Source organism: Nilaparvata lugens, chromosome 2 (genome assembly GCF_014356525.2).
Source record: "Nilaparvata lugens isolate BPH chromosome 2, ASM1435652v1, whole genome shotgun sequence".
NCBI lineage: Eukaryota > Metazoa > Arthropoda > Insecta > Hemiptera > Delphacidae > Nilaparvata > Nilaparvata lugens.
The window spans coordinates 46,638,201-46,659,846 of NC_052505.1; the positions used below are offsets into that span (position 1 = coordinate 46,638,201).

Genomic DNA, 21,646 nt, shown 5'->3' on the forward strand with positions numbered 1-21,646 from the left:
GCGGTGGACACCGGAACAGGCTTTACAAGCCTAGTCCATGATGGATGATGATGATGATGACTTCATTTCAAGTGATCAAATCAATATAGATATGATAATATGATAACATAGTCTCTCTACATTTCCATACAAAACACTGAAAAAGATTATTATTATTATATACACTGAATTCTCTAAAGTATCTTCTATTTGGTCTTTAGAGCCATGAAGCCTTTCATACGAAACTCTGTAAGTAAAATTGGACCTACAAAAAAATCTCAGTTTTGAGATCATCTGGACAAGTATAGAAAAGAATAGAATCAACCAGGGATACGAGAGAATATGACTAGAATCTATATTTTCCTCCTGGTATAGGTAAAGAGCTGCTACTATTAGTAATCCCAACGCTCCACTATTATAGTTAGTAGCATGAAACGGAATGGTCTCTGAGGAAAAAGATACAAAAAGAATTAACCTCTATTAAAGTCTGAAGTACTTGGATAATGGAAGCGACTTCAGAAATAGTTCAGAACCTGAACAATGTACATTAGTAACAGTTCTATTGCGGATGAAAATATTCATTTGAATTCACTGTTTGCAGTTTTCCTAAGTAACACGCCGTTAAGCGACTCATCAAGGGGTAAGTTTATGGTCGCCTTAATTGCACCTGAACAAGAAAATTAAGATGATTTTGATCGCTAGACGGTGATTATCTTCTTCTATAAAGTAGCTGTTGGTGCAGGCGTGGTGAAGCGCATGCGAAGCTTGAGCGGGTGGCGGTCCTGGCGGGAAATCGGTGAACTAGCGACGTTCCATGCTGCGCCCGATTTAGTTGAGTTTCACCTCGAGGACCGTTCGCGATTCTCGTCAATGTGCTCTTTTCAAGTCACGGCGCCTCATCTCATCAATTGTTCACCTCTGTAGGCTTGCGCGCCAGTTTCTTGTGAAATATTCCCTTACCAGTTTATTGCTGAACTGTGTTGTTGTCTCACATGTGACTTTGTACGTTATCACTTTGGTGATTAGGCTACAAGTAGTGAAGAACAACTCCCCTTATCAGTAGGTCTTAACCGTCAGTTGGAGTCATTCAAATTGGTAAGAAGTTTACTTATACTATTATTAATAGAATAACTTACTCCAGGAAAATTATTCATTCAATTTTTTGAAGATTCTATTAGTTTGTTAGTTATTTGAACACTAATATCACATTAGTTGACATTGAACTATTCCACACCAATATAATTATTGAAGCAATCAATCATTGCATTTGATTGACCCATCCAAGCTTTCGGGCTTGTTTTTTCATGAAATAAGTCTATTCAATCATTTTATCATTAATCAATGTATGCACAAAAAATTCCCCAAACTAATCCTTCATGAATAATTTGACCGCTTTGTTACTTTACATATTCCTGTTTTTGTTTCTCACATTCCAATCGAGTTCAATGAGTTTCTCATATAGAAAGATGAAAACTATTGTCAAAAATTATACCTATTTGAGAATTGAATACGAATAGATCCCAATTATGTTGAAACAGCGTATTTATGTTTCTACACATTGACTATTTTGGAATGGACTGCTGGATTCGGGGAAGCTTGAAAGATGTGGGACCTGTTCATTGGAAAGTTCGATGAAAGTAAAGAGGAATTGCATTCAAGTTGCATTGAGCTGCTAATTTGCATCCAATCAATGCACTTCGGATGATATCCTTCTATATTCTCGGAAAGGACGATGGAGCGAGTCAATTTCGTTGACCAACGAACTTCACCTGATGATGGTTCAATGTATAAGTTTTCAATGTGTTAATAATTTGAAATTAATTGATGAAAATGATCGAGAATTATCGTCGAGCAAACCCACAAACGTACAATGACGCTTGTTATCAGTAGCAATTCCGTTCATTCATTCAATAATCCTATTATATTAAGGGAGCAATTTCTGTATTTATATATCTAATTATTTTCATATCTGGCTATTTTCATATCTGGTTATTTTTATATCTGGTTATTTATGTTTAACGGATCTCGAAAACAGCTCTAACGATGTTCAGGAGATTTTGAACATAGTAGGTTTATGATATAAAGATTGGATTGCACTAGGTCTCATCTCTGGGAAAACTCGCTGAACGACATTAAAAGGATAATTCATCCTTGGCTAAAACAGCTGTGGGTAGTAAAAAAGTGAGTGAGCGAGTGAGTATGTGAAAAATAAAAATTTCGCATCCCCGAAATTCATAAGATGACGAATAGCCAGCTGTGAAATATAAACACGATCATTTTAGAGAATTGTGTTCTGTCATGGCTTACTCTATCTATAGAAGGCTATGGTTCTGTTTATCAATAAATAAAAATAAAAATAACGAGCGAAGATCGGTGCCCCGAAATTATTTATAACTGGAGGAAGTGTGGATGGATGAGGTTGAAGAGGTTGGATGAGCTCATAAGCTTATGGCGGTTTTTGTTCTTTGTATAATCATAATCGTCTTCATCAAACAAAATACGCCTGTAGAATTAAAACTTTATTGATGTAACCGGACTTTCTCATTTATTAACTACGTAATAATGATTATGATAGTGATTCTGTTTATCAGAATCATAAGACACTCTGTATTCCCGTTCGTTTGTAAGATCCCGAATATCGGATTTCGTGTTATGAATCATCGTGACCATCTATATAGATTCCATAATTGAAATCACTACAATATTATCTGCATCCATCGACCAATAATAGTTACAAAATGATTCTATCATTGTAGCATAAAAAGGAATACAGAGAAAAAGAGGATGATGTTCATTGTTTGCTTGGAGTGGAAAACGTTGGGTCATTGCTAATATATGCTGATTGATACACCTATTTCATCTTCCAATCTAAATGATACTCTTCAAAATGATACTCTTCAAATGATACTCTTCAGCACTGGGTAAACCAAGACGATACCCAAGCAAGAAACTTTTTGAAGAATTAAGTGTTCCCACACTAAGACAGATGTATGTAACTAGGATTGTTTTGCACTTAAATAAGAATAGAAGTAATCTAGAAATAATTAGAAATATACCGTACCAAACTCGTTCATTTGCATTAAATAATTTCAATATCAACTTAATAAAACTAGTAGTTTGTCGACACCAATTTACCTATCTTTGCAATATATTTTCAAATAAAATTCCGATAAAACTAATTAATTCAAAAATTACTAAAGCACTTATCAAGGAAATAAATGTATGGGTTGAGCAGAATATATATTTTACAATTCCTAAATGTTAATGAATCTATTCATGATTCTTTTGAGTTTTGAATGTCTTTCTATCTTTTGTATTATTTATGAAAATTGATTAAGCACTGGGATGTGCTCACAACTGAAAATTTAATTTTTTATTGTATTCTTCTTCATTAGTTTGCATTCAGAAGATTTAAATGTAGGCTGTATGACTTGTTTTTGGTTATCACCTGTATAATTGGTTTTAACACGAAATTATTCAATTCTTATCATTGTATTATTTATAAGAAGCATTACTATAATATTTATTACATAGGTATGTATTTTTTTCCATTTTTCAGTATTGCTATGGGTTACTTCGTACTGTTTGCTTTATGAACTCACAGCTAGCGCACAAGTTTAACTTTGCTGGCTGTGCCAAATCATTCAAGTTTTGTAACTATTATGTAATTTTGGCGAAATAAACATTCTTATTCTTATTCTAAAGCCTCATTGAGAAGTATCAATGAGGCTTTCAATGAAAAGCCTTTGAAAAATTTCTATGAAAGTCTTCCACTAATTTTTAGTCTTCCACTCTTTATTGCAAAATTTATCGTCGTGAAATTATTGAAACCAGTCTTATAGAAAAGTGCGATTCTCGTTTTTCAGGGAATCATTATTTCCAACTCAGTGAAATAAAAGAGAATACGACTGCTCATTGCGAACAATATCAATTTTCAGCATGAGTTTTCAACTTATTATTCAACATTATTATGATTAGACAAAGAAAATGATGAGTTGAAATGCTAACAATGTTCGTCATTTCCACAACGATAAGAAATTTGCTCCAGAATAATGGGTTTGAAACAAATCATCAACCTAGATCACTCTGTGTGGATTCGTTATGAATTTTCCAGGAACGTCCTGTCACCTGTCATTCGATGATGAGTTGTTAATTCGGGATGGATTGAGAACGAATGCTACACTCTTTCGTTATGACACATTTTTCCACGTCCATTACAGCGAATTCCCTTGGAAATCTGCTTTTCATGCGATGGAAATTTAATCTTTCCCGATTTTCTCGGCTATTACGGATTTATAATGAATAGTTAAGAGATGAGACAAGAACAAATTATGAAGTATGTTAATATTTCTTGGAACAATTGAAACTTTGATGATGGATTATTCAAATTACAAAATGATTCCTTAATTCAACAAGCAAGGACTCCGATAGATATTAATTTTATCAGTTGTAGTTGAATATCCAATTACTGTAACTCAACAATAAGTCACTTGAATTTCTGTCCAGGAGGTAAGTGATGTAACTGGTTCAATTATATTCCAGAACAGTTTGTAATCCCCATTCAGCTACATCTTTAAAAAGTTTGTTTAAGGTTGAAGAGTTTGACACAGGCAGGTATGCTTGTACATTTATGCATGTATGTTGAAAAATGAGAGTCCCATTGGAGTAAATGCTGAAGTCACAGTCAACTTATTCATTATTCAACAGAATTATAATCATTATTATTTCTCGAAAAACATTGCCAGCGCTCATTCATCATTCGAAGAAGTAAAGAAATGCAGTAATCCTATTATGTTTCTTGCAAATGACAAAACACAATGTGCCCCTGCAAAAATGAGGAGAGAAATAAAATTATTCTGAATGCCAGAAGCCAGAGTATTGCAATGCTGTTTCAGAAAGAGCCAACGATTTTCTCGCTAGCAATAATTCGGACGCGTTTCCGCACTTACTACATCGATTTGCATAATCTTCTTGTGGGGACAATGCAACTGCGCGGCTATCTGCCTCTGCCCTTATAAATTAGACACTGTTATCGTATGCACGATGCTTTTAAATCACACCGTTTCCCACTTTATTTGCAGCTTTAATTCATTAATGATTATCAGATAACGCGCCAAGTGATCATTGGCCTGCTTCACACCGTTCCAGCTGCAATGCATTCCCTTCTGATTGCTAACGTTGAAATTAGAATCCCAAAATAAGATCTAAAACGGAGGAATTTATTGTAGTTGGCATCTTCAAAGATACTTGGTTCAACTCGGAGAATACAAATTCATATATAATTACATCTCTCTTGTTCATTTCTACTATTAAATTCACCCAAATAGTACATTAGTGGAGATGTGATTGATTCCAATGAGTATGTACATTCGCAGAATGTTCCTCTTTAAATAGATTAATAACTTCAGATTAGTTATATTTAGTTCTTTCAAAGGTTATATTCAGTTCTATTGTGAGACGATAGATTAAAGAATGCAACATAAACACTCAGTTAAATGCAGGTTTCAAATTAAGATTCCAAACGCTTCACAATCGTTTCCACACCATTGTATTTTGGAAAATTCATTAGAACGAATTTCCACTTTGGAAAGACTTTGGAGTAGGAATATTATAATATATTTGGCTCACTTCAACTATTACTTAGATTTTAATCAAGACTGTCGTCAGTTGGAATGCTCAAACAATGTCCCTTTCAAAGCACTCGAATTTTTGTATCGGGTCCAGAAAAGATATTTATAGATCGGTGGCAGCGGAAGATTGGAAAAAAGTGGGATAGCGCAGTACTTAACAAAGCGGGGGTTGAGTGTTTGAGGGTAAGTTTGGCTTGATTTCTAGAGAGGTGGAGCTGGAATTAAAAAAGTGCTTATGGCAGGGCTAAACTCAACTAACCCAGACTGGAAGTGGTCGACAAAGAAATCTAGGACGCACATTTTTGTGCTTCGCTTCGCCTACAGACAGTGCCTAGCCTACTATCGCCGCTGCCGTTCACTTCTGTTCAGCTTGTGGTAAACGAAAGTTCGAACCCTTTTTTAATTAGGAAAGGAAGACGTGATGGCCGCTCCAAACAAAATCTCTTTCAGATGGGCTTCCATTATCAAATATCTAGTGCATAATATCGCAGTAGTTGATCTCTATCCAAGGTGAGATTCATTTAGGCTAGGAAATTACTTATTCATTGACGACAGGTCTCTGTGGAAGATCTAATCAAGGGGAGGTTTAGTATAAGGCTGGTCACCAACGGTTGAACGAGCACGTACATACACAGTCGACAAATATTGTTTTGTCATACAGCTATGATTACAGCAAAACGCTTTGAGCAAAAATGTTGAGGTTGGGTTTTTGTATTTCCAATTTATGTTGTTAATTTTTCCTTTGCTGCTCTATTTGTGGTCGAATCATTTCTCTAACATTATGAATTGTAATTGCCCAGTGATTTATTTATTGTTATTGCTTGTTAATTTTATGTTAGAAGGCTCTCGCTGATTTAGCGTATGTGCATGCACGTTCAATCGTTAGTGCCAGCCTTGAGTTTTCCTGAGGAGCCCATTCTGATATAAGGATAAAACTTGGCCGAAACCCGGCCAGTGGCCTGGAGACTCACAACTTTATTCTGTTATCGCTTGAACGTGGGATCAAGATCAACACCATCTTTCTTCTTGCACATTTTCTCATTTTTAATGATAATTTATCATGAATCTGAACCCAAATTCATGTATTCTTCATTTCGATTTTCCATCATTTTTGATGTAAAGCGTTTCTATTTTAATTCTTCTCAAACATAATTTCTTTCTTATTTTAGTTATTGTATTATATCACTGAATCAACGTAATGATTCACGTCAACAATAATCGATTTTGAATAATTGAATGCATGAAATAAGGTTTTTGAAACTGAAGCTATTAATTCCCCATCACATTATTACATATATGAGAAATATGAGAAAGGTAATTTTAGATGCTTAAACAATCACTGCGTCCAACCATCATCACCCTACATTCAATTTCAATTTAATAGAATGGAAATAGAATAGAAGATCTACCTAATATTACAACAATCCAATTAAATTATCATAAAAAATGTATGGTGTTTGATCATAATATATTCAATTTTCCAGTCTTCAAAAAATGAGTGATGTCTTATTGATAGACACGAAGTAGTATTAATAACTCTGAAGACAACGTTGATTCCAAAAAACAGCCTAATCCATCAACGTCTTTCTTTGTATCAAGAATGACAAGGGAAAATGGAGAGAGAGAGTAAGTAAGTGAGTGGAAAGAGTGCCACAGGAGTCTAGATCATTTAATGCCAGGATAGCAATTACAGGAGCCTCTCAAGAGCCTAAATTCTCAAGGGCTTTGTGTGAAAGTTTCTTCTGTTCTGCTGTTGAGGCATATATTCCTTTCACGAAGGCCCCTTATGACAACGAAGAAAACCAACAGTTGGTTGGACTTTGTGAAAGAGAAATTGTCGTGAGACCGAGAAATGGAGGATTCTCTTTAATACGACGAATATTTTTATTCAACCTCGGCCTGCTGGATATGATACAGCCCCAGGCCTTAATCATCAAAGAAGGGTTGAGTTTATCAATAATTCAAACCTATCTACCGTAACTCACTCACTAGAGAGAGAGATGTTTTCTGTTTCGTAGCTATTTTATGCTGCTATGAAAGTGGGCTCACATCAAATGAAGGAAGGATTATGAGAAATACTATTATAGCATTATTGATTTGGCTGATTCTTACGAAATAAACACAACTTAGAATCTTGTTTCAAATTATTTACAGATTCACTGTGTACTTTGTCAACAGAAGATTTATTGGGCTTGATAAATTTCTTATCAGCTTAGTTTATTACTCATTGATATTACCCTACACCGCAAAGTGAAAGATGCTTCGATTAAGTAAAGTGAAACTTATCGATACTTATATTTAGCTCATAAAAAAGTTGAAGATTGGACCGTTTATGGATTTTTCTATACTGAATCTCTAGACAATACTCATGAATGGCAAAGTTAGTAGACGTTATGTCTTCAGGTACGAAACTGATCAAATGCTCTTTTTTTGCTGAGAATTTTCAACTTAAATGAAGATTATCCATGTAATTTCAACAAGATAGTGAATAATCATCATATTTTCGCCCTCAAGAGTCCTAGATTCAAATATGTTCTGATGAAGGGAATGAAAATGTTTATCTCGATCCCTCATTCACTTCTCTAGTGTCATCCCTCGAGTACATTTGCGTGACAAGATCTATTTTGTATTTCTGTTATGCTTTTAAACCGGTATCTATGAAACACAAAATTAGTATAATATATTATATGATGATGAGTGACGCATGCTACTCTGTTACTGGTGTTCAGTGTTGTACGACGCTATGTAGTCTACTTTGGAACATGATCCCTTTGGACTTTAGCGGTAAAGTGCAAAGGTAAGTGATGTAATGAAGTTAAGTAGTGTAAGAGCCACTCTAATGGACTCAACTTCACCCTCGAGTTGAGACGATTGCACCTTTTTCTCTCTCTAGACAAATTGTAACAAGGAAGAGCAGTTCGAAATCTTCCCGACATCTCTTCTTAACTCGACCAAAAAGGTTTCTAAAAGTCATTGGAGAGCTTTCCAGCGGTCAAGTATTTGCTGGAATCGTGACTAATGAATTGACTAATTGACTTGTCCAATGATTCCTGCAATATTCTCTCTTCTTTTATAATAATTATCCTCGATGTTGAAAAATATAAAATGTAGATTGATCAATGTGCGGTTGCTCTCCACATTAAAATGCCAATACATTATTATTTCAAATGTTCGTTCATCGTGCTGCTCATTGCAGTCCGTAAAAAATCACGAAATAAGTACTCTGTAATCACAATATCATGTATCACCCGACTTTTAGATCTTACTACATCAATATTAAACAATGCAATACCAGTTTTTCAAAATGGTGATACTAGAGAACTAAGAAAAATAATAATTTGATACCATTTTTCATAGTCGTTTTTGAGACTTATAATAAAAGATGAACTGACTTTCCAGTCCTTGAATGATTTCAAGAGTGACTGTCATTGAGGTAGTATTTCACCTCATTATGTTACTTACACATTCTGTGGGTCTGTCTGATTCATGATGTTCTGTATGAAATGTCATTATCTTATGCTCATTGCGATCGATGTTCCTTTGACTCGGAGCTGACATGAATAGAATAATGGTTAATGAGATAGACCAATATAAAAACGATAATTCTATTTGTCATTCACTCTATACAGAATGTTACATAGCTGACTCTTCAAGAACAAGTAAAATGAATTCAGAATATTAATCTTTATGGGAAAAACAATAATTTTTACGTTGATATTTCCGATGATTATACACACTTTTTTCAACATGTAACTACTATATAGTTCTGAGAGATGAATACTTTTGTATTCTATAGCTAATGTTTACTTTTAGAATTCAAATTTGAGTGATATGTGCTTTGTAATGAAATATTAAACTATATTAGAAATACTCATTTTCTTAGATTATGATGTTGCCCATCTTTTTAATGAACTCAATCGGATCGACAAAAACTTTGCCATGGAGGTGTAATAAAATAGTAATTGGAAATTGGAATCGGATAATTATAATGAACTACATTGAAGTTGAATAGAATCAGAATAGGCATATATATGTATGCTTTCTCTGTGGCGATTCTCAATATGATCATCGGTATTTGAATACACTTGAATATTAGAAATATACACTTGGATTGTTATCGAAAAAATTTCTCGCACGCTATTTCCTCATTAGGTTTAGGTACAGTAACTATCTAATCACAGAATGGCCACTGACTGTCACGCTTCTGATTGGCTAGCTCAATCATGGTAAAAATCCGGCATTAAGATCCCAAACAAACTTCATAATCCTATCTTATTACATTGGAAATTTTGTACTTATCATTTCTTTCACCGATTGGAAACATAACTTCCTCGTCCAACATCCAGAGAAATATTATTATTATTAATTATAATAATAATAATTATTATTATCATCATTATTCTTATTTTGAACTCACTATGAGTTTGCTATAACATTTTCGGGGGGAAATTGATCATACTTTAATTTAGACCAATACATATATGATTTTAAATCACTAATTAAGCTTAAAACATCAACTTTTTTCCCTTGGGCTCCTTGTGGACCATTCCTACCTATTGGAAACCACTGATAGACAATTATGAAAATTTAAATATATAAATATGCAGAAGGTGGATTTCAATTTTATTGTATTTCCTCATCCAATTTTTTAATTTTTTGGATCGACCTTCTGATGTCATATGTTATACGATCAAATAATCTGATGTCAAAATGTTTTTTGTTACTCAATTGAAAATAACAATTTATGAAATATTTAACCGTGATTGAGTGCTGATTTTTTTCAAATTGTAATTTGACTGAAATCTAACACTTTGGTTAATGAACAGTTCAATTCTAGCTTAAATTAATACGTTAAAGTTTGACACTTAAGGGTATTCACTCCTTCACAGTCTAAGTGAGCAATGCCCATGCACTGTTTCTTTTAGAATCACTCTTGCTACATTTAAACGAGATCTGTAGGCTTCTTCTTTTCAGTTTTCTCACTGTATTAGAGTTGTCAATGAGGTGTAGAGCTTGGATATCCTGATGATTATGTAGAGTCTCTTCATGGTTTCTGGCAGCCTTTGTGATCATGACATCGACTTCTTCCATCTGCAGGTCCCTCTGGAGATCAGAGTTTCTGACAAAGTATGGAGCATTGACAGCATTCCTCAAAACCTTGTTCTGGAATTTCTGGATGGTGTTGATGTTACTTTTTCTTACACAGCCCCACAGCTGGATGCCATGCACCCACACATGCCAAAGAATTTGTCTTTACAATAGTTATTTATTGTAGGTTGAAAGCCTTGAATTTCTCTCCTATAACCAGTACATTTTCGAGTATTTGAAATCCAATTCTTCTTTCTTTTTCTTGTCGTGTGACTTCCATCGTAGTTTTGCATCCAGTGTCATTCCAAAATACTCAGCTTCATTTGCAAACATAACTTCTTCGTTGTTTAATCCTATTGGGATGTACACATAATTCCTATTTGTGAAGACAACATGTGTGGACTTGCTTTCATTCAACTTAATCCACAAGGTTCTAGTCCATTTCTCAATTTTCTTGATGGCTTCTTGTGCTTTACTTGTAGCTTCCTTATTAGTTTCTCCAACTGCTGAGACAGTTGTGTCATCTGCAAAGGTTGTAATAGTGTCATTTTCTGGCACAGGGAGATCGCTGATGTAGAGCAGGTACAGAGTAGGGCCCAATACACTTCCTTGAGGTACTCCAGCTTGAATTTATGTTAGTACTGAGTAGCTATCACCCTGTTCCACTCGGAAGAATCTGTCTGACAGGTGAGATTTCAGCAATGAGGCATATTGCTGAGGTAAAACTTTTTGTAGTCTCTTAATTAGACATACATGCCACAGTTCATCAAATGCCTGAGTGACGTCTAAAAAGATAGCAGCACAATATTCTTTCTCTTCTAGAATCTTTTCAATTACATGAGAAATTCTATGGACTTGCTGAACTGTTGAATGTTTTCATCTAAATCCATCCAAACTGATGATTAGGAATGAGTTGTTCACTCTCTATCACAAGTTTTAATCTAGAGAGCAAAACTTTTTCGAAGATCTTGGCCATTATGGGTAGTAGAGATATGGGTCTATAAGATTATGCATCATATGGTGGTTTACCTGCATTGTTGACCATGATGACTTTAGCTACCTTCATGACAGTGGCACATACGTCATCCTCAAAGCTGTATTTATGAGAACTGTGAGTTTTTTCAAAGCTCTATCTGGTAGGTTTTTCAGAGCTTCACCAGTAATGTGATCATATCCTGGAGCTTTCCTACAACTGGTTGTCTTGATGATACTTATCAGCTCATTTGGCTTGAATCTCTATCATATTCTGTGATATTCCGATCTCATCATCTTCTACTACTTGGAATTGATGAGGTTGAAAGACACTTTCCAGGTATTCTGCAAAACTTTCAGCTTTCTTTTCGTTATTCCTTGCCCACTCACCATTAATTGTTTTGATTGGTGTCTCTTGAACTGAGGGATTTTTTAAGTACTTTGTAGCTTTCCAGAGTCAATAATTGGAGTTCTTATCTGTAGCAAGGTTTCTGAGATATTCACCAATCATATCATTCTTTTAGCTACTGATACATTCCTTCAGTTTCTTAGCTAGAATATTCAAATGAGTTTTATCCACTGGTGCTCTTGTTCTTTGCCACTTTTTCCTCGCTTTCCTCTTCTTATGGATAAGTTCCAATATGTAATGTGGATAATGTGAACCAGAAGAACATGTTCTCTGTGTTGAATGTGGAGTGCTGTCCCAGGCTGCTTCTTGGATGTCACTTGTGAACTTTTCAACCTCAGAATCCAACTTATCACATCTAGTAATTTCTAACTCAAAATTTATTTTTACATGCAATAATTCTTGGATTGCTGACCAGTCTGTTTGCATCTTAACTAGCCTCAAATTACATTCTTTCATCACCATGGTTCCACCTACATCCAGGATCAATGCAGTATGATCAGAGCTCAGGTTTTCTCTTTCCATGTAGTTTAATGATAAATTCCTGATTACAAAGAAATCTATCAAATCTGGTGATTTATTTCTATCAGTTGGCCAATTCAAACATTTGCAGTGAAAGTGCAAGTACATAGGAGCACCTCTCCAAACTCTACTAATAAGTTACTATCTAGACAGTCGGTGAAAAACCGCATTGTGATTCTGGCTGATAGCCAGGGAAGGGATATGTACAATTTTTGGAGCAGATTATACAGGGATTATGATATTTTTGTCAGTAGGATGAAAATGACAGAAATAAACCAACAATGATGTCACGCCCCCTCCCCCCCATCATCCAGTGTCGTCACCAACCCCTCCCCCCACCCGCCCCCTTTGGCTGAGTTGTGATGACATTAATAAGCTGATCAGTGATGTCACTTGACCCCCAAATTTCCCGCAAATCTAAGATAGAGGTGGAGTAGGAAAAGACAAGAGAGAGAGAGAGAGACAATAAAATAATATATATTGGTTTAGCACATACATACACACACAAAGTATATCATTTATATATATGATAGTTATTACATAAATCAATTACATATTCATATTTAATCTCAACATTGATTTTTTGATGTAGCCATGCAAAGCATGGACAATCTGCAATGAACATCTATGGTTATGTCTATCAACACCCAACAATGATGATGATGGAGACAGGGGCACTGCATGCTTACCCCTGATTTTTAACAGAGAAATGAAGCTAGTTTGAATCCACCAGCAACAGCCATATACCAAGAGTCAAGATTATTGGAGATAATTGTTATATTGTTGACATCATCATCTTTATTATCATTTTCAACTGATGGATGATGCTGATGATGATGATTGTTGTGTAGATAAATCTTTTCCAAAAGACATTGACAAAAGAAAAACTTATTGGATTCATCAAGTCTGCCAATGGTTTGTAATTGAAGAAATTCATCAGTATAGTATTGATCCGCTAGTCCAGCTACACATAATAGAACATTATGTAGTAGTGTTAGGGAGAACAATGTTGATGTTAATACAATGATTTTCATTGTTGTAATGTTTAAAAATTGTTTAGTTGTGTTTGTTTTATACTAACAATGAGTGATTTGATAATATGGTTCATAACAGTTTTTTTGTTCTCTACAGATTATAATGTTGGACAAATTAATTGAGAAAATGATTACAAATAACATAATGGAAATTTCATCTGCAACAAATTTAATGAATGACACATTTTAGCTTCTAGAAGACCTAGTAACAATTGTAGTAGTAGTAGTGGTAGTAGTGGTAGTAGTGGTAGTAGTGGTAGTAGTAGTGATTTATATATAATAGAGATTCAAGGATTTAAAGACAATAATGGAGAACCAGTTGCAAAAGAACTTGTAATTCTAGAATCTACAAGTGATGGAGTTAGTGGACACCAAAGTGTAGTGACTAGTTATTTTTTTCAAACAACAATATCCAAATACCTACTTGCCAACAAGTACAAACAATCATAATAATGGTTTACAATATAAACATGGACTGATGTGGGGGGGTGTTCTCATTGGTCAACAGCAATATTACTACCCTACACTAGTTTTTAAAAAAAGTTATTGTTGATGCAATTGGAGGGTGGTTGTTCAATCCAACCAATAGGCATAGAAATGGAGGGTGGTGGGGCGAGATGTCATTGTTGGTTTATCTCTGTCATTTTTATCCTACTTTTGTCTATATACAGCCAGGAGCTGAGTTGAAACAAGTTGTCAAGAATGGGTTTCAGTTTGTGACACATTTAACAAAATCAGATAATGTGTTTGTGATGGCGGGCTCAAATGATGTTGGTCATTATGAACCATCTTAACACACCGTGCAACAGGGATTGGATGAGATTCTCGGAGCGAGATTGAGCACAAACATCATAATCAGTTCGATTTCCTGTAGATATGATAAACCGTACCTGAATGATGACATAGTATTTATCAATACCTCAATCTCAAAAAGACTCTCTTTGTACATTGGCATATTGAATGTTGTATATGGTGATTTCAATGATAAATTGTTCAGATATCACTTCAGTAAAGGAGGTTTACATTATGGGAAAAAAGGAAAGCGTTCATTAGGGAGGTCATTCAGTGAGCACAGTACAAGAGATACGGACTATTACTAGTGACATCAAAGTTCCTTCCTTGCCAATGTAAAACTGTGACGATGGAGATGCGAACCTGTACTCCATAACAAAAGCCTCGACCCCTTTGGTTGAAGAGCCTCTTGTCAGATTGATCTTAGGGAGATGGCTGGCGACTTTCATCTTGGAGAGGAGACTCCCCACCGGATGGACATCGGTGATCACATCACCTCACCACTTGACAAAAGACAATCTTCAGAATGGTGTAATGTACTACATAAGAATACATTTTATTCAACTTTTATTCAAATTTACTTTACACAGCTTCCTTATTTCTTTTCAGAATTAAATTCTCTACAATTTTTATCGCAAAGAATTATCTGTTTACTGGTCATTAAAGAAAGTTATTGGGCATCAAACGTAGAAGTCTGTGTTTTTCTACTTAGATTTTTTGCATATTTCAACTTTTTTCTCAAGAACTACTCACACTACAGCTTCCAGTTCAGTTTTATTCAATTTTTCAGATATTTTTCCATATTAATCCAGCATAAGTTTTTCAAAAACTAGTCCCCAAACAATTCAGCATCGGTGTATTTCACCAGAGGAACTGAATTCCGGGCAAAATCTTTCACCCTGTATAGCTTGCTAATAAAGCGTTTATGGATATATGTTTATGAGAACTTTTTTCTTATTCTCACCTCTACTATCACGTATCAAATTATTTTACCATAATTATGAATCACCCTGTACATTCCTGTCCACTACAAACTGGGCTCAGAGTTTTGTAAAACTAATAGTGTTCAGGGAGGTGTTGCTATTTATATCAAGGATACCTATTCTCACCATAATGAGAATGAAATTGAAGATGTTAGTGAATATTGCACTGAGGGGCAATGTGAAATAGCTGCTGTCGCATTCTGAAATGAACAACTAATTATAGATTTTTTGCATATTTCAACTTTTTTCTCAAGAACTACTCACACTACAGCTTCCAGTTTAGTTTTATTCATTTTCTCAGATATTTTTCCATATTAATCCAGCATAAGTTTTTCAAAAACTAGTCCCCAAACAATTCAGCATCGGTGTATTTCACCAGAGGAACTGAATTCCGGGCAAAATCTTTCACCCTGTTGTGATGTACCAATGATCGTACAGCCCTCAAAATACAAAATAAATTTGTTCATAGGCTAGTACAAGAACGGAATAGCTCCTATCACCGTAGAAACATATAATCTTATCTGAGGTGGATAGACGATCGCTATCTAACTTACCAGGCAAGAAATAAATAAATCTGTAATTGTATGCCTTCCAAAAAATTAGTCAATGGAAAAAACCATATATGTTTATATGCCGATGGATTAGAACAGTAAAGTTATATTTGAAGGTTAGTTTCGAAATGAAAACATAACCCCGAAACAAACCAAGGCTAGCTCATTAACAAGTAGCAAATTGAGAAGGCAGTTCAACTAAACATCGATCAAATAAATAATATATTATTAAATTTTTTCATTTTTATGCTTTCGTTTCTAGGCCAAATAAGCCCGAATATTTATTTATTTTAAACTACAAAGAAAATATACTTGTTAAAAAATATATGAACGAATCAGCTTAGCCATATATAACGTTCGAAGGTCGATATTCTAGTGTATAAAAAACAATATAAACAAAACAAATAGGAAGAAATATTTATTTATTATGTTATTCGTTATTGTTATAAACATATATATTCTTATGTCTACTCTATGTTGGAAAAGCATGTCTATGTTCTATAATCCTCAGCTGTTCATTGAAACCAATTTAAAAGTATATCATCATAGACGAATTCTATTATTTATGTATTATTATAATTATAAAAAACTATATTATAATTTGGAACAACTTCAAATCAGGAATTTCACCATATATTTAAAGCTTTAAAGTTGGACACAGTGACACCACCCCATTCGGCGTATTGGTTACGTCACAGGATCGGACCAATCCCGAATTAATATGTAAATTTGGCAAGATAAAATTTGGAGAAGAAATTGAAGTGAAAATCAGAAGAGGAAGACTCGAGGCCATTTTGCAAGGATCATCGGTAGGATGCAGACCTAGTCCACGTACCTAATTGTTTAAAAGCTTTATAAAAGCATTTCTGTTTCATGTAACTTAATCTTCGTTTTTCTGTTTTTTAAAAAGTTGTTCCAAAGTTCCTATAATAATTGTGATATTAAGATTTTAAATTTCATTCAAATAAACCCTGAAATTATATCAGTGAAGCCTGTTCAGCATTTTTCGCCACGTGGAAGGACCCAGCCGGAACGATATATTCTACGGCCGAATATATTTCGAAAAACCAAAAAACGGAAACAAAAGTCTGCGTAAGTTGTTCGAATATAAAAGGGGATCCCCATAAATCTGCGAAAATTGTACAGCGTATAAATTCGTCAATTTGGAAAAGTCATGACTATAGTTTTAAGGGTACAAAACTTATCATAATTAATTTTTATAATATTAAATACATTTAACTATCCACGCTGTACTTAGCTAAAAGGTCTATTTTCCTTAGGCGAAACCACACCCTGAGAATAATTTCAATTGTTAATTTATTCTATTTTCTGAATCAATATTTTCATATTAACTTGTTTTTTCTTATTGAACTAATTCAGTTTATGACCCTTTCAAAGGGCTATTATCCATTTCATTTTGTTTTAATTGAAGAATACCGAACTTTCTATATAATATTTATAAATTAAAGTTCCAAATCTGCTATCAACCAATATTTATTTTGTATCTATTGAAAATATTTATTCACATAATCTGTTCATTAATTTATTCCACATTTGCTGTAACAGTTTATCTCTCAGAATATATCCATATTACCGTTTTGTTAAACTGGATTAACTCCATATTACCTCCAAATTCGTTCTTTCTCGACTGACACACATTGATCATTCAGGACACGTCCTGCTTTGCAATAGCCAGACAGTAGCGAGTATAGTATCTATCATAAGACTATTATCTATTCTGGTGGTGAGTGGTGGTCGCTTTTTCTTATCAAGTAATAAATTCTGTCATTGGGAGTATCCCACAGAATCAAATAGTAAATCGACTCCCACCGGCCTGCTACACCGAGGTGAAGTGAATCCCGCATCATCAGCCGATCAACGTTGAAAAGAGAGGTAATAGATCGTATAGACAACGTTAGAATTAAACTCGGTACTCGAAATATTTACTATTTTGGTCCAGCACTTCGCTACATAACCTATAGTATTTATCAGAGACCTGGTTCGCATGGATTTGCCATTCTACCTGTTGTTTCATACGGTCTAATATCTTTCCAAATTACGGCACAAGTATTGGATTCTGGATATATTGGTCATCACTTGGAGAAAAGGTTCACTCCAAAGTTACTATCTCTGTTTGATCATAGTGACAACAGGATTTATTTTCAGCAGATTCAAGTTGCACTGTATTTTATTATTAAAGTGAATTTAATTCCACCTCACTATATTATAGCCACCTACCATATTAAGTTAGAGTCTCAGATCCCTTACTTCGGCTACCTTTGTAGACCGTCAAACCCTCTGCTGTGCAAATTAACTTTTTCAATCTGTCCCATCCATATATTAGTCATTCTGCTTCAATACATCGACTTAAGTGATATCGACAATTCGATTAAACAAACATCAACCGATCTAACCTACAAATATCTATCATTGAATCATAACCTCAAATATTACAACCGTTTAATTATCTTATTTAATCAGACTATTCTAATCATAAATCACTTATTCATTTTGCGTCCTCTTCTTTCTACGGAACAAAACAGTGGGGCATTAAACGTTGAGGAATATTGCCCATGGTTTATGATTATAGTTTTGGCTTAATTGGTAAGAGTTTATAATTATCAATTTTAGTGCATGTTCATGCCCCTCCCAGGAGCAGAACTTGACACATGACGCTTCAACGTGAGGCCGATATTTGACACTGTATAGCTTGCTAATAAAGCGTTTATGGATATATGTTCATGAGAACTTTTTTTCTTATTCTCACCTCTACTATCACGTATCAGTAATAACTTGTTCACGCCATCCCAGTTTGGTTTCAGGAGTGGCAAATCCACTTGTGAAGCTGTGGAGGGTCTTGTCTGCCATATACTGAAGTGCTTTGAACTTGATCATGATGCTTCTGCAACACTTCTAGACTTAAGTAAGGCTTTTGACATTGTAAATCACACTATTCTACTTGAAAAGATAAAATACTATGGAGTGAGAGGTATTGAATATAATCTTATGAAGTCTTACTTGAGTAACAGGTTGCAAACCATTAAAATAGGGAATAACAAGTCTGGGCTACTTAGTATTGAAAATTGGGTTCCACAGGGCTCTGTCCTCGAACCATTCCTTTTTCTGGCCTATATAAATGACCTTCCTGACTATGCAAGTGAGGGTAGATGCATATTATACGCAGATGATACTACATTTCTGATAAATGATAGAGACCCAGTAAAGCTTAGCCAGAAAACAGCACTAGTTGTTAATAAAGCTGAGTATTGGTTCAATGTTAATAGGTTGATCGTTAATAGGGACGAAACAGAGTCCTTACTGTTAAGCTTAAAACCTGCTAGAGAGAACATGAATGTCAAGTTTTTAGGCATACACTTGAATTCTAAGCTGAGCTGGGAAACTCATACTACAGAACTCTGTAAACGATTATCCAGAGTGACATATTTACTTGACAAATTGAAATATTGCACTAGCTTAGATTTGGTCATGAATGCCTATCATGCATTTTTCCATGTTCATTTGTTTTATGGAATTCTAATCTGGGGTAATGCTCCTGGTGCTAAATATGTATTACTGTGGCAAAAGAAAGCTCTGAGAAGAATGATTGGAATCCCACCCAGAGTCTTGTAGGGATCCTTTTGTACGGTTAGGTATACTCACTGTGTCATGTATTTTTATCCTTAACTGTTTGCTTTTTGCTAAAGGCAATCTTGATAAATTAATACAACTATGTGATATTCATAGTCATGCTACAAGAAATAGGTATCAGCTGCAGGTAACTCAGGCTAGATTGACGCAGATTCAAATGAACTTTGATTATATGAGTATTAAATTATTTAATAAGTTACCACTAGATGCTAGAAATGTTACCTTTAGGAAATTTAAATTTTTAATGCTCACGTTCTTGAAAGCAAAACCAGTTTATTCACTTCAAGAATGACGTGATCTGAGTATACAGAGCCTTTCTTTTTCATGACTTATTATTTCACTGTTTAAATGTGATTCTAGGCTATGTCTATTTAAGTATTATCCATATATAGAACTCATATATTTCGTGGATGCTTATTGTTATCTATGTTCAAACCCCATATTGATTTGTGTGAATTTCTTTATTCTGTATTTATCGGTGTGACTATTGTATGAATATTGTATGTATTTTGCTTTTTGATGTCTATTGCACTATGTGTTTAATGACAATAAAGAATTCTATTCTATTTAATATGTGGGTCTATTTGATGACATTACTGGAGCATTGCCTATCATTATTTTATAGCTTGCCTTTCTAAATAATAATTAAATTATCCAGCATTGCCTATCTAAATCATAATCATAATTGCCTATCAAATAGCTGTCTTCCTTTTTGAGAGTTCAATCTTGAGCCCCAACTTATATGTTTTGCATTGAAATCCCCACCTATGATGAATCTGTTTCCTAGGTGGTCGAATACATTCTTGTAAACTTCATTGGTTATATTGTGTCTTGGAGGACTCTAAATGAGTGCTGATTAAAGATCTGGACTTCTCTGTTTGATTATCTTTAGTCCTTACTACCCTGTACCCATAACATGTTCAATAGCTGTTGATATATTACTGTATGAGTTTCAAGTTGCAAAAACACGAGCAGTGGTTGAGATTTGGAATATTACTAAATATAAATAATAATGGTGATGGACCTGTTTAAATTTCAAAATGAACAAAGAATGCTGAAATTTGGTAAACAGGTTCAGCTGAGGTGTACAAATTCAGTTTTATAAGGGCTTTGGAATAACGTCATAAATATACGCCCAAAATCTGGGTTTTTCTGCCCCCCTCAGCTTTTTTGAGAACAGATCGAGAGAAAATGCTCGAATTTTAAACAGTGGCTCAGCTAGGGTCAATGAATTTAGTGGTAAGAGATCTCTTCTATTTCATTAAAAATACGCTCAGAATCCGAACTTCTACAGCGTCTTCTCGCATTTTTCTTCATTTTCTCTCAATTTTTAATAATTGATAGAAAATATTCGTATTTAGTACACGTATTATAGTTGAGGTGGACACATTTTTTATTAGGGGGGCTTTGAAATAAAGCCAGAGGTACGCGCAAAATCAGTTTTTCAATGAGTTTTCAATGAGTCATTCTACATTTTTCAAGTAAATTGTAAAGTACTTGAACTAATCTTGACATCATTCCTATCGAAGCGGTTATGTCTCTTTTACGACATTGCGCCCATGAGTTATATAATACATCCATTTTCCATTGAATTAGATGCTTTAGATTTGAGAGATTAGCTTTGAACAAGCCCTATGTGAATTAAGAGAGGAGATATAACTTCTTATATTTCATCTTTGGTAAAGATATCAATGCCTTTTTGTGAGGTTATGCTGTTGTGAATAATATTGGATGAAAATAACTCGATATTGACAAAAACATCAATTTATTGGAACAATTTGATATACTAGTTCCGTTAGTAATGTTACATCATTATCAATTTGTAGCTAACTGTTTCATGAACAATATTAATAAAATATATCGATGAAATTATATCAGGCTACTCAGAAAAAGAATAAATAATATTTACAAAGTCAGCTGTGCATTGAGAAACCATAATGAACAGTAGAAAGTCACCTAACTGATCAAAGGACAGCAAAAATGCATAGGAAGAACTATTTCTTGTGTGTTCCTGTAATAGCTCGTGGAATTGAACTGAATT

The 21,646-nt window shown here is 34.3% G+C and overlaps 1 protein-coding gene across 4 annotated transcripts in view; it reads left to right on the forward strand.

Annotated features, from left to right (window-relative positions):
- Window positions 1-794: 794 nt before the first annotated feature.
- The window catches only part of LOC111052995 (neural cell adhesion molecule 1), a 522,721-nt gene continuing 501,869 nt past the window's right edge, over window positions 795-21,646 (forward strand). For all 4 annotated transcript variants that reach the window (XM_039421336.1, XM_039421337.1, XM_039421338.1 and 1 more), the window contains exon 1: window positions 795-1,074. The gene's annotated coding sequence lies outside the window, so the exon portion shown is untranslated. The remainder of the gene's footprint in view (window positions 1,075-21,646) is intronic.